The sequence below is a fragment of the Tachypleus tridentatus genome, chromosome 13, assembly GCF_004210375.1.
Source record: "Tachypleus tridentatus isolate NWPU-2018 chromosome 13, ASM421037v1, whole genome shotgun sequence".
Taxonomy (NCBI): domain Eukaryota; kingdom Metazoa; phylum Arthropoda; class Merostomata; order Xiphosura; family Limulidae; genus Tachypleus; species Tachypleus tridentatus.
Window position 1 is genome coordinate 260,476,757 of NC_134837.1, and position 14,646 is coordinate 260,491,402.

Below are 14,646 nucleotides of genomic sequence, written 5' to 3' on the forward strand. Positions count from 1 at the left end.
GTTGGTAGTGGACGGGATTCGAACCTGGATTTTCTTAACAGACGCTATAGTGTTTCCACTCACTTTTCGGACACCTTAAAGCAGCACCAAATTACATCCGAAACGTAGACTGAAAATTACTTAGTTATTAACACCTAGTTGTTGAAAATAGCTATAGTTACTAATTAATAATAAGGTTTAGGTGATTATATAGGCTAGTAATCAGGGCAACAGGTGTATATTCTAATGTTTACCGAAGGTCCTGACCTTTACCAATGTTAAACCCTCGACATCAGCAAGGTTTATGTTTACAATAAAATAAAATTCTAAAGATCACGATTAACTGATTGGATGGAATTCAACGCAAAGCTGCACAATGGGCTATCTGAGCTTTGCCCATCACGGGTGTCGAACCCGGTTTCTAGCGAACATACCACTGTGTTACTGGGGAGCATAATGATGAATAAATCATATATGTGTATTGATACCTTCGTTTGAGTTGTCTGAGTTATGTTGAGTAAGGTTTTAAGAGTTTTCTCACTGAATATAATTTGTAATATCACGGATGAAACTGGCTAAATCCTAAATAATTCTCATTGGTTGAGTCTTTTGCTTCTACTCTGGTTCTCAGATGATCGTTCGTTCCTTGATGGCAGCCCGGCATAGCCACGTGGTTAAGGCACTCGACTCGTAATCCGAGGGTCGCGAGTTCGAATCCCCGTCACAACAAACATGCCCGCCGTTTCAGCCTTGGAGGTGTTATAATGTAACGGTCACTCCTAAGTAGCCCAAGGGTTGGCGGTGGGGGGTGATGACCAATTGTCTTTCTTCTAGACTTATGCCCGGCATGGCCAAGCGTGTTTAGGCGAGCAACTCGTAATCTGAGGGTCGCGGGTTCGCATCCCCTTCGCGCCAAACATGCTCGCCCTTTCAGCCGTGGGGACGTAATTATTATAATACGGTCAATCCCACTATTCGTTGGTAAAAGAGTAGCCCAAGAGTTGGCGGTGGGTGGTGATGACTAGCTGCCTTCCCTCTAGTCTTACACTACAAAATTAGGGACGGCTAGCACAGATAGCCCTCGAGTAGCTTTGTGCGAAACTCAAAAAAACAAACAAACAATCTAGACTTATACTGTTAAATTAGAGACGGTTAGCACAAATAGCTCTCGTGTAGCTTTGCGCGAAATTCAAAAACAAACAAACAAACAACTAATTTATGCAGACATGTCAACTGAACAATGATTTGCATTGCAGCAATTATAGTAAGTGAACTGAAGAAAACGATTAACAGTTTTACTTAATGAAAAAGTTTTGTTTTCATACACGTCTATTTTTAGTATGTGGACAAAAGTAAATGGATAAGGCGAAGTCTAGTAGTTAGCATTTTTTATTATGAATCCAAGGGTTCATGGTTTATGCTCCCTTGCCGCAAAAATGCGCCCCGTATTTACGAACTGTGGGTATGTAATGAGACTGGCGTTTAAATCACACTGCTTTGTCAGACAAGAGTAGTCAAAGAGTTTGCGGTGGGTGTTTTTGACTGCTTGTTCTCTCTACCACTGTCGAATTAGAGACGGCTTTGCGAGAATTTCAGAAAACAAACACAACAAAACATTTCATTATATTTGCTACAAAAAAACAACAAATGTTAGAGTTATTGTTTTTTAATGTATTTTACCAGTATATTTACCAGTCCATCATATTCATTGCCAACAGCTCAATGCCAGGGATCATCAGGCAATTTGCTGAAGTTATAAGCCTTTACATGTTGCACGCTATATGTGTAACTTTTAGAGGCAGGCATCTCAATCCGTTTGACTATCTTTTTTTTTATCCTCTGAAATAACTTCTTACAACTGGTCAATAAAAAAGTCTCTCAAATTCTGAATAAGCAGTCTAATTACACAAAGAAAGCATGTGTGTATGTATGTAAAGTTATGGGGGCTTAAAAATGGAAACAGGTTTAACAACGTTTTGTTATTATCTTAAAATTAATGTTATAAACAGATAGTATAAAAATAATACATATTTTCATCAGCTATAAAAGAAAAGAATTGTTCGAATAACGTTTAGGACTGAATTTATTAACTTACAGTTTGGAAAGAGGTTTCGCTAGTGATAAATAAATATATTTTTTTCGCCCTGTCCTGATTGGATTAATATTACTGCGACGTTCTTTTAAATTTCATTGGTCAAACAACTTTGATTTCCGTTTAATTGCGTCGTAAGTTATTTGTATGGTTTTTTAATGTCGTTAGAAGTTTATAAAAAATAACTAAATAAAGAGGCAGACAGTATTTTGTGATCGCCAAATTTACCCATTTAGCACCAACCAGCTACGTATATAAGGATGGATTGATACATGGATAATTTTTGACAACTGGTATAGTCACAAACTCTACTTCGTAACAGAATAAATGCCTCTTCATCAATAAAAACGCTGTGGAATTCACATATTGGATAAGATCGATTTTGAGAAGAAACGCGTCTTATTGGACTTCCTTTTTCTTCAACGTAAGCCGATGATCCCAAAGATCCATTCGCGTGCGTTCTGACGTCATGTGCGTGATAGGAGCGCGTGTATCAACTGCACTAGTTGCCGCCATCACTTCATTACTTTTACGTGCGGGATGCGGACCTCTACTTTAGAGTTTTCACGTTGTCTGTCTACTCCTTCTTTCTTCCTGATGTCCTGAGACACAATTCGTTTTCGTGTGTATCCAAAATTTGCTGACGTCTGATTGTGCCAAATTTCGGACCTGAAATACATGTAGTTCGTTTTATTATAAACCCGCTGATCGTGTATTACACCTTCAGGTTCATCAGCTTGTTAATGGTGAGTAACATGATTTTACATTATCACATGTGACATTAAGTACACTCATTTTACACTTCAATTTTACTGATACCCCTGTACATTGCTCATCACGACAATGATGTAGATGCATTCAGTGAAACATTTGTTGTTGTTGTTAAACGTAAAGCTATACAATGGACTGTTATTATTTTGCCCACCATCGATTTCGAAACCCGGTTTTTAGCGTTATAAACCTTCTGACATATCGCTAAACCACTGGAGAGAGGACAAAATGTTTGTAAAAAATTCAGACAAAATTTCCTTCAGTGAAGAACTAAAATAAAACATATATATTTAGCCATTGTTTTGATATCTTCTGGAGTGTTTTGAACTGTTTTAGCTCCTTGTTGTTTTTGAGTAATTCCAAGTTCAAAACACACGCTTTGAGCTCTATGTTCAAATAAAGTACAACTCAAACATGCTCAAATTTGTATGTGATATTAAAACTTCTACTTTGAGCACTGTTTAATAAAATATCATATATACAGGGTATTCGAAGAGTCTGGAACATTAGACACTTTCACAGAATGTGTCTCTTGTACTTGTAATTAACTGGATTAACTCGACCTTCTCACGTTTTGATGACGCCTTATCTGGAATTGAGGAAACCTGCAAATAACCAATGATTCCAGATTTTTCAGACACCTCGTGACTTAAGCGTCATACTGTTCATAGATTAAATAATTAATGTATTATATGAAATAGGTATAAACATACACATACAGAGCCACCGTTATCACATTGTTGTAAGACATTATAACACAAAAAGATAAATCACTTATAATACTTAAATATTGAGTGCTTTTAAAAATAAAAAACACATATTTTGGTTCAAATTTAACTTCCATTTGTTGAATGTACATTATGTCTTCCTCACATTTTGTTTGTCTCTGTGAAGTTTCTGACATTTCACTCAGTTGTATGACACTGCCAGTGTATACAATGGTCGGTTATATGCGTGAAACATAAATTCGTACTTTGTAATAATTATAAAGTTTTGGTCCTCTTTATAAAATATTTGTGTCCAATAACACGTGAAATTTATAACTACGTAACGTTTGGATATTGTTATAAACAAAATCAGTTTGTATTGTTGAGAGGATACTTTTGGATTATTTAATAAAAATAATGCAATGTTTTGTTCGGTTAGGCATAGTAAAAACGTTTTATTTCTTCTGCTATGTCTTCTTGAGCTTAACTAACACTATGATAGGCCTAACTGCACAATAAACGTTAGTACAAAATGTTCACTTGGTTTTCATCTGCCCCAACAAACCATACAGTTTACCTCTTATTCATTCTTGGAAACAAAAAATCGACATTCAGAAAAGGAACTAATTGGCTAATAATTGCTGATAGTAAGAGATAAATTGATTAACAAGATTGTATTTGGTAATTAACCTTATAGTAATTATTCGTTGACTAACTAACATAAATCATTCGCTAACCCTAATCTAAGTCTTTTTTTTTTTAATTTGAATCAAACTCTTTTAATCTTTTGGAGAAAAGTTCAAAAGTTAAGCTTATTGCAGAATGTCAAACCACATTAGTCCAAATGAAAATACAAACAACTAAATTGAGAAAAAAGCAAGACAACATTCATATAATATTTATATGATTATTTTTTCGGTTGATACGTATCGTTATGTAAACAATTAACCTTCGTGAATTTTTTTTCAGTTGTCGGATGTATATCTCGTAAACAAATTTGGTGGGCAGAGCATAGATAGCCCACTGTGTAGTTTTGTGCTTAATTCAAAATAACAACAACGTAAATAAATTATTCAAAAACAATTTAGTCTCTAAAAGTGAGTTTGTAAACGTTGAAGGTGAAAGTTTAGGAGAAATTTCCGTGAAAACGTAATTTTCTTTTCAAATACAATTTGGTAGCTTGGAGTGTTTATAAGTTTTGGTTGGCTAACTGTTAACAGCAACTTCGATACCCATTGTAATAAAGAGAGAAACCACAATTTGTGTCTTGGAAGAGCATGCGCCGAGTAAACATTTTACAAGAGCCGACAAATAAAGAGCAACATATGATCTTACAAGGACAACATAGAATCATAAACAAATTTGTGGACTCTTCAATTGCCCTCAATCCTTGTTATTATGTTGTATTTAGAGAGAGTTTGAAAAAGGTTTCAGTGAAGTTTTTTTTTTTCTTTTATTAAACTTGTGAATGTAAAAGTGTTCCAGAATACGATACTAGCCAATAATTAGGCTTAAGTGATCATATAAGCTACTAGCCACGTCAGCAACTGATATCCAATACCGTAAGTACTTTAAAGGGAAGAATAGCCTTTGACAACGAACGTAATCCAGAGACTAATAAAAGCACTATTATAGATTTAGTCTGGAGTACCTAACGCAAAATTTTCAACACAGATTCTGAAATGTTATAAAAATGTCTGTGGGCTCATCTGAAGATACGGAGTAGCTATTGTAAGGAATTTTAAGGCAACATCGTTTGTCAGGTTGAGTGAAATAATGGGAAGAGTTAGACGAAACAAACATGTGGCTTTTAACCAGGTATCATTGGACCTACTGTTCTTAATACCATCTTTGGCTTCTATTCTGCTTTTATATCTCTCAACAGCAGTAGAATATATTGAACATTGGGATTATACTGATCACCATCCCTTTCTTAATATAATTAACTGGTTAAAAGCCACATGGTTGTTTTGTCCTACTCTTCTATTACATATAAATGCTAGTACATATAAATGAAGATTACTGTCACGTGCGTTTGTAGTAACATACAGAGCTACACAATGGGCTATCTATGGTGTGCCCACCACGGGTGTCGAAACATTAATTTTAGCGTTATAAGACTACTGACATATCGCTGACCTACTGGGGAGTAATAGGTTCAAAAGAAACACATGCTCCATTTAGCGAGCCTTGAAATGCCTTCTCAAATTGTAGGTTAAGTATTGACACAAAAATTCTGTTTCTAACAATGAAAGAAGTAACTTGATGTACATCTGTTGCCAAAAATAATCGTGACTGAAAATCTGTTTTGTTTTTATGGCGTGATAAAGTTTATTAATTTTAAAACGTTTTTAAGAGTGTTTAAGTACAGTCAGAAAAGCGCTGTGCTGTTTAATTAAACAATTACTAACTGCCACGACTTCTATATTGGAGAAACAAGTAGAAAAATGGAAACCAGATTCAAAGAACATAAAAAGTCACCTTCACACGTTTTCGAACACTGCAAGTCAAATAAACACAGCATAACCATAGAAAACACTCAAATACTAAATAAAGAAACAAACATAAACAAACGCAAAATTAAAGAAACCTTACTTATACAACAACGTAAGCCCAAAATAAACCAATATAAAGAAACACCTTTATACCTATATTAAAAATAATAAAATAAAATTATATATTCAAACATCTAACACCGCCCTCTACATTCCGACACTCAGTTACACAACCCCTTCCAAACATGTGGTCAGCTTCCAGTCAGTTACCTCTTTCTTTCTTTGTGAACCTGACGATGACCGAAGAAGGTCGAAACGTAAAATATTTTCTCAAGCCAAACGAGCCGTTTTTGCATATATATAGGTTTTATTATTAATTGAAAACCACCATGGAGGAATCATTTAACGTAGCCACTTTCGTTGAAATAGGCTATCAACGCCAATAATCGTTAAGATATAAGAACACTTTGCTTATTGGTACAATAGTTACTGAATTCTACTCTCTTTTTTTAAACCTAACCTTGACCTTTAACTGATATTCAGAGTTTCTCTGGACACTCCATGTGAAATATATTCTTCATCGGGACATTAATTCTTACTTACAAAAACTTGTTTTCCATGAATAAAAGGAATCCAGCACATATGACTGGAGAAGAAACACATGAAATAATATATTAATACTGATAAATCCGTGATTGTTAAAAGTGCTGTTGTAGCTCATACATTAATCGGGCGTGAGCTATAGGTGCCGGACTGCGTATCAAAACATCCAAGATTCGAGGCGTGATATGCTGATAAAATAGTCCTGACCAATAGTTGATTAATCACTGAGTTAAAGTCAGTTTAATGTTTCAATTTACCTTACATAATTTATAAAGTGGTTAATTTGTTCACCTGGATGACATCTTATAAAGAAAGTGGGTAAAGGTCAGAGGCTCCAATTATTAAAAATACCTGACCTTAATTTTTAATTCTGACCAAGAGAAATGGCAACGAGTCTGCAATACCTACCGCTTCAAACGATACTTTTAACCGAATAGTGAAATTGACTGTCACTCTTGTAACATATCCACAACTTAAAGTGCAAAGGTTGTTTTGTGCCACGCTCAGATCCTTAATCCGATACGTTATTATCATGAGGCCATGATCGGATCTAAACTCCTTTGGTTTGTTTTTGAATTTCGCACAAAGCTACTCAAGGGCTAGCCGTCCCTAATTTAGCAGTGTAAGACTAGAGGGAAGGCAGCTAGTCATCACCACCCATCGCCAACTCTTGGGCTACTCTTTTACCAACGAACAGTGGGATTGACCTCACATTATAACGCCCCCACGGCTGAAAGGGCGAGCATGTTTGGCGTGACGGGGATGCGAACCCGCGACCCTCAGATTACGAGTCGCATGCCTTAACAGGCTTGGCCATGTCGGGCCTCTTGATGTAAGAAAGCAGGGGGTTGTTATACATGGAGTTCAGTCATAATTGGATTAATATCACTAGTGAAATACCTCAGGGCTCAGTCTATAGGACAGTTGTTCTTTTTTATTGATATTAATAACACAGATGAAGGAATGGTCAACAAAGTACTTACATTTTCTGATAATATTAAGGTCTTGAGTGTTAGTTGTGAAGCGGATGCTGCTGCTTTACAAAATGATTTAGATCATTTAGTGAGTTGTAAAAATAAATGTTAGATAGGTTTTAATTATAACAAATGCAAGACAATGTATGTGAGTTATCATAATTTGTATTATAAGTATAATTTGGATCGTAATAACCTCAACAGAGTCAGGAAATAAAAGGATTGTAACGGTTGATCAGTCTTTTAAGTCATCCAAGCAGTGTGTTATTGCTTGTGGTAGGGTAAATAGGACTTTAGGTTGTATGTACAGAAATATTGACCACAAGTTTAAAGTGGTTATTATTTCATTGTATAAGTCACTGGTTGGGTCACATTTAGAGTATTATGTTCAGTCTAGGACTCCTTACCTTAGGAAAGACATTAAATTGTTGGAAAGGTTCAGAGAAGGGTTATTAGAATGGTACCTGTGATGAATGGATTGTCATATGAGGAGAGATTAAGGTTCTTATAACTGTTTTCCCTTGAAAAATAAGCAGAGTTAGAATGGACCTGATTAAAATGATTAAGTTTGTAAACAAAAGTCAGAGTAGGTCTGATTGAAATGTTTAAGATTGTAAACAAAAGTCAGAGTAGGTCTGATTGAAATGTTTAAGTTTGTAAACAAAAGTCAGAGTAGGTCTGATTGAAATGTTTAAGATTGTAAACAAAAGTCAGAGTAGGTCTGATTGAAATGTTTAAGATTGTAAACAAAAGTCAGAGTAGGTCTGATTGAAATGTTTAAGTTTGTAAACAAAAGTCAGAGTAGGTCTGATTGAAATGATTAAGATTGTAAACAAAAGTCAGAGTAGGTCTGATTGAAATGTTTAAGTTTGTAAACAAAAGTCAGAGTAGGTCTGATTGAAATGATTAAGTTTGTAAACAAAAGTCAGAGTAGGTCTGATTGAAATGTTTAAGTTTGTAAACAAAAGTCAGAGTAGGTCTGATTGAAATGTTTAAGTTTGTAAACTAAAGTCAGAGTAGATCTGATTGAAATGTTTAAGTTTGTAAACAAAAGTCAGGGTAGGTCTGATTGAAATGTTTAAGTTTGTAAACAAAAGTCAGGAGTAGGTCTGATTGAAATGTTTAAGTTTGTAAACAAAAGTCAGGGTAGGTCTGACTGAAATGTTTAAGTTTGTAAACAAAAGTCAGAGTAGATCTGATTGAAATGATTAAGTTTGTACACAAAAGTCAGAGTAGGTCTGATTGAAATGATTAAGTTTGTAAACAAAAGTCAGAGTAGATCTGATTGAAATGATTAAGTTTGTACACAAAAGTCAGAGTAGGTCTGATTGAAATGTTTAAGTTTGTAAACAAAAGTCAGGGTAGGTCTGATTGAAATGTTTAAGTTTGTAAACAAAAGTCAGGGTAGGTCTGATTGAAATGTTTAAGTTTGTAAACAAAAGTCAGGGTAGGTCTGACTGAAATGTTTAAGTTTGTAAACAAAAGTCAGAGTAGATCTGATTGAAATGATTAAGTTTGTACACAAAAGTCAGAGTAGGTCTGATTGAAATGATTAAGTTTGTAAACAAAAGTCAGAGTAGATCTGATTGAAATGATTAAGTTTGTACACAAAAGTCAGAGTAGGTCTGATTGAAATGATTAAGTTTGTAAACAAAAGTCAGAGTAGATCTGATTGAAATGATTAAGTTTGTACACAAAAGTCAGAGTAGGTCTGATTGAAATGATTAAGTTTGTAAACAAAAGTCAGAGTAGATCTGATTGAAATGATTAAGTTTGTACACAAAAGTCAGAGTAGGTTTGATTGAAATGATTAAGTTTGTAAACAAAAGTCAGAGTAGATCTGATTGAAATGATTAAGTTTGTACACAAAAGTCAGAGTAGGTCTGATTAAAATGATTAAGTTTGTAAACAAAAGTCAGAGTAGATCTGATTGAAATGATTAAGTTTGTACACAAAAGTCAGAGTAGGTCTGATTGAAATGTTTAAGTTTGTAAACAAAAGTCAGAGTAGGTCTGATTGAAATGATTAAGATTGTAAAGTGAACTGATAATGTTGATGTATCAACATTTTTCATAGTTAACAGTGAGAATTATAGAACTACAAGACAGAAATATAGATTTACATAAGGTAGAAGTTGTCTTCACCTAAGACAATTATATTTTTCAAATAGTGTGATTGGTCTATTAAATGGATTGCTGTGTTGTGGAGACAGTCAATTCGAGTAAGTTTAAAATAAAGCTTGATAAATATATTAATGTTGGCTTTAAATGTTTAAAATAGTTTCAGTTTGTCTGAGAGAATAGGACAGCCGAAATGAAACAACAAGTTCCTTGTTGTCACTAAACATTGTTAAGTTATACCTACTTCTATGTTTGATAATACGCCTAACCCTAAAAATAGTGATATACATTATATCTACTTGTACGTGTGATAATAGAGTGAACCTGACGATGACCGAAGAAAGTCGAAACGTTGTTCGCTCCTCTACATAGAGTTTTTTCTATCCATATCAGCCGTTTTTACATATATGTTAGGCTTATATTGTAATAAAATAGCTGTCTGAAGTTAGGCTTAAGCTGTAACAAAACAGTGTTCTGAAGTTAGGCTTAAACTGCATCGAAATAGCAATAAATTGGAAAATTAATGCTGTTCTGCTAGTTCAGCTGAATAAAATTCACACTACGACTTTGGTGATTGAAATTCAAGATACAGTTTATTGAAAATAATTGACATTTAATACTGCTTCATCGACTTTCAATACTCTATTTATCCACATGCCTGTGGCAATGCGAACAGTGTACCTGTAAAGATCTCCGAACTGTAGGGGTGACGACAGGCTAAAGCCAACTAACTAATATGCAACGATATGTGTATGTCTCAATGTAAAATGTGTTATTAATAACAAATTTATAATATAACATCATGTTATGTTATAAAAGATCAGATATAGTAGATTTTGTTTAGGAGAGGTGCAGAATTTATATCCCGCACAGGGCGCCATAAACTATTGGTACGGTCCTGTGTGGTAACCGTACAAGATGAAGGTATTAGCAAATGACAATGTCTTACACGTGTGGTCTACACAGTGCTCAACAGAAACTACTATAAAAACAACATCCATAAGAAACGTTTTTTACAACGGCTGGAAACGTTTGGCAAATAACTGAATATATATTTGAACGAATTATAAAATGGCAAAACTATTAAGATAACAGTCTAACGTAAGAGAGTTAAGTAACACAGTTTTCGCCTGCAAAAATGCTAACAAAGTTTAATGTAATATTTCCGCATAATCTACTTATTTAAAAGCCTCTCATATTTCGACAGCATTTCCTTAAGTGAGAACTGTGTGTGTGTTTTTTCTTATAGCAAAGTCACATCAGGCTATCTGCTATGTCCACCGAGGGGAATCGAGCCTCTGATTTTAGCGTTGTAAATCAGTAGCACTGGGAGAGTGCTTTAAACTATTTAAAGCGTATTCTGAGTTTTTTTTAGATTCGTTCTCAATAAACCAAATAGTAATTTTCCCGAAACGTTCTACTCGTGTGCAAAGTACTGCAAAACACAATTGACGAACTCCTAGTTGTGTAGTTTGTCAAACTCCGACTAAGAGGATACTGAGCATATGAGCACACTCTCCTGATGACACGCCCCTGCTCACTCCTTTCAACAAAGAAGTAAAAAAAATAACCGAATTAAACTGTGAATTATTGGGAGGGGTCATCAAGAAATTTACAGTTCATAAAAATATAACATTTTGCAGTTTGATTGTTTAAAGTTCATCACAAAGCTTCATAATGAGCTATCTGTGCTCTACCTCCAAGGGTTATCGAAACCAGTTTTCTTGCGTTTTAAGTCCGCAGACATACCGCTGTGCCATTGAGAGGCACATTTTTGAGTTATGTTGTCAAAGCACTACTGATTATAGCTGGAATGAGATATTCAAAAACAACTAAGAAGATAGCACACTCAGATCGTATTTCATCTATTGGTAAAAATAATACATTTAATTGGTTATTATAATAAGATAAATAATATTAAGTAATAGAATACATACTCACGTGTGATTGTTTTTAAATGATACCACTTTCAGGATTTGTTAAAAAGACAAATAATATTAGAATACATTTAACATACAACCTCTGAGCATTATATTTTTTTCTATTTATCAAAAGACAGTTCTTGTAAAAACATACATTATTCATTGCCCATAATACAGTTAACAGTAACTTAGTTTTATCAATGCATATAATTTACTAATGTGTTGTTTTAGTAGGATAAAGTTTAATGTACATTATTATAAGTGTTTGGACCAGACAAATGTAATGCTGTCACATGTAATATTTATTTGACTTTCAAATACGACAATATAATAGTATTGTTTAACTTAATTTTTTCATAGTCTGTTGTTTATATGTTATTTGGAGAGGCGTGTTCTATGCACCCTTAGTTCCTACGCCCTTAAATGCATTATCAGCAATACAACGGTCTGCGTTTTGAAAAGGCCTTTAAATAAAGACAGTAGAAGAGAGAAGACGTTTGGTTTGATGTTAAGTTATTCTTCATTCACTTTAAATTAAAACTCTCAGGGAAAATGGCTCATAAATATGGCCATAATCCTTAAATATATTTTCAATAATATTACTATCAGTGTTGGTTATTAAGGTTTCTGTTCATACTGTTTTGTTTACTTGTTTCGTTTGTTGTTCTTTTTAAAAAAGAACGTTCGTGGCTTAACAACAACGAATATCTTTTACAGAAATTATATTAAATAAGAAACCGAAGTGATTCCATAATCTTTGAGTACAATATAGATATATATATTATTAATCTCATTGTGTGTTTTCCTTATAGTAATGTCACACTGAGTTATCTGCTGTGTCCACCGACGGGAATCGAACCGTTAATTGTGGTGCAGTAAATCCGAATATTTTCCGCTGTCCCAGCGAAGATGGATATTTTCTTGGAGCGAAGGGTCTTTCGAGTGCAATACTTTACTTTTAGCCCTTCAATGGGACAGCAGCTAGTTTATGGACTTACGATGATAAAATCCGGTGCTCAGTACCAGATAGCCTAATTCGGCTTTGCTCAAAAAACTAAAAAAAACAAATATTTTATTTTACTTTATTTGAGCAATGACATGAAACTTAAATAAGTTTCGGTTGACAGAATTTCAACCATATGAAGACATTTTTCTTATTCGAACTGATTCGTTTTAAGACTATAAAACTTTAACAAGCTAAAAGCTTATAACTTTGACTTAGACAGAAAGAAAGAGAGAGAAAACCGTAACTCTATACAGTCTGGAAAAAAAAGTAATAAATATGTCATAAAACTCCCCATAACGTATGAAAACTATGAACCATATAGAGATATTGAAGGCAGGCGTCTCGTATTTGGCGAGTTCCAGGTTAACATAATGTAAACTCCAGGCCTTGAAAAGCTAATTTCGTTCTCACTTTTGTCTTAACCTTTCGATTATAAGAAACTTAATCAGCGTCCCAATTAAGGATATACGTTTAATTATTATATCCAGTGTTTCCTTTTCCCATGTGAAATCGAAGTATTTTGCACACACATAAAAAAATTCAAGATGGAAGCAAGCTTTGTGAACTGTTGTTAGTGTAATTTTAAAAAATACTTTTGACTTTTAATTTATTTCGAAATAATTTCGTGACTACTTTGCTAAGTCAGTTTAAAAATACATTAATTCCTACCCTAGTTAACGCAAGTAAAGTTTTTAATTAAAAATAAACAAATTATTTTGTTTAATTAATTTAATCCGTTCTTCCGTGACATGATGCCACATTTTCAGTCTACTATTAAACGTAGTTATCAAATATTCATAAAAAATAAGATAATTCATTCATGCACGACGTTAAAAAGTATTTTCATATCACTGAAAACCAGGTTTTCTTTTCTGATAAATTTACTCTCGGTACAGGCTTTTTGTTACTTGTTCTTTCTGCCCTGAAGAATTTGCCATTGTTTTATCACAAAGCTAAACAGTGGACGATATACTCTCTGTACAGGGTCGAGAGTCGAACCTCAGATTATAGCGTCGTAAGCCCGTAAACACTCTGGGGAATTGCTGTAAAGAATCATGTTGTGTCCGTCACAGATTAAGAACGGACATTGCGCGCGTGTTGGAGCTCCTGGATTTTAGAGTTGGCGAGCCGAGTTCGAACCCCTGTAGCATTATAAAATATTACTCCCCTTTAAAATAGATATCATTATACTCAATTCCATCGTAAACGGTGGGTGTAGAGAGATGCTGGTTGTTTGCTTTCCCTCTGGTCAGTTGTTCTACACTGGGTATGAAGACAGAGAACTGTATATACAAACACCCCAAATACTTTTTTCTTTAGGTACTCACGAGTACCATATGCAAGTTAACTGTATTGTTAAAACACATTTATTTTTAATGAACTCTTCGTAAACAGTTAAAACATACTTATCTCTACTGTCATCCTCATGAGCATGTTAAAACACACCTTTCTTGTCATCTTCATGAACAGGTTAAAACATACTTATCTCTACTATCACCCTCATGATCATGTTAAAACACACTTTTCTTGCCATGCTAATGAACATGTTAAAACATACATACTTCTACTATTACCCCCATAACCATGTTAAAACACACCTTTGTTTTCGTCATCATGAACTTGTTGAAATACAGTTACTTTTCTTGTCATCTTCATGAACATGTCAAAACATACTTACCTTTCTTGTCATCTTCATGAACATATTAAAACATACTTATTTCTACTATCATCACTATAAACATGTTAAAACACACTTTTCTTGTCATCTTCATCAACTTGTTGAAATACAGTTACTTTTCTTGTCATCTTCATGAACATGTTTAGACACATTTAACTTTCTTGTCATCTTCATGAACATGTTCAGACACACTTTTCTTGTAATCTTCATGAACATGTTCAAACACACTTACTCTTTTCGTCATCTTCACGAACATGTTAAAACACACTTACTCTTTTCGTCATCTTCATGAACATGTT

General features: G+C 34.1%; 1 pseudogene; it reads left to right on the forward strand.

The window, feature by feature from the left end:
- Nucleotides 1–2,546: 2,546 nt before the first annotated feature.
- Nucleotides 2,547–14,646, forward strand: part of LOC143239646 (serine/threonine-protein kinase meng-po pseudogene) — a 30,743-nt pseudogene continuing 18,643 nt past the window's right edge.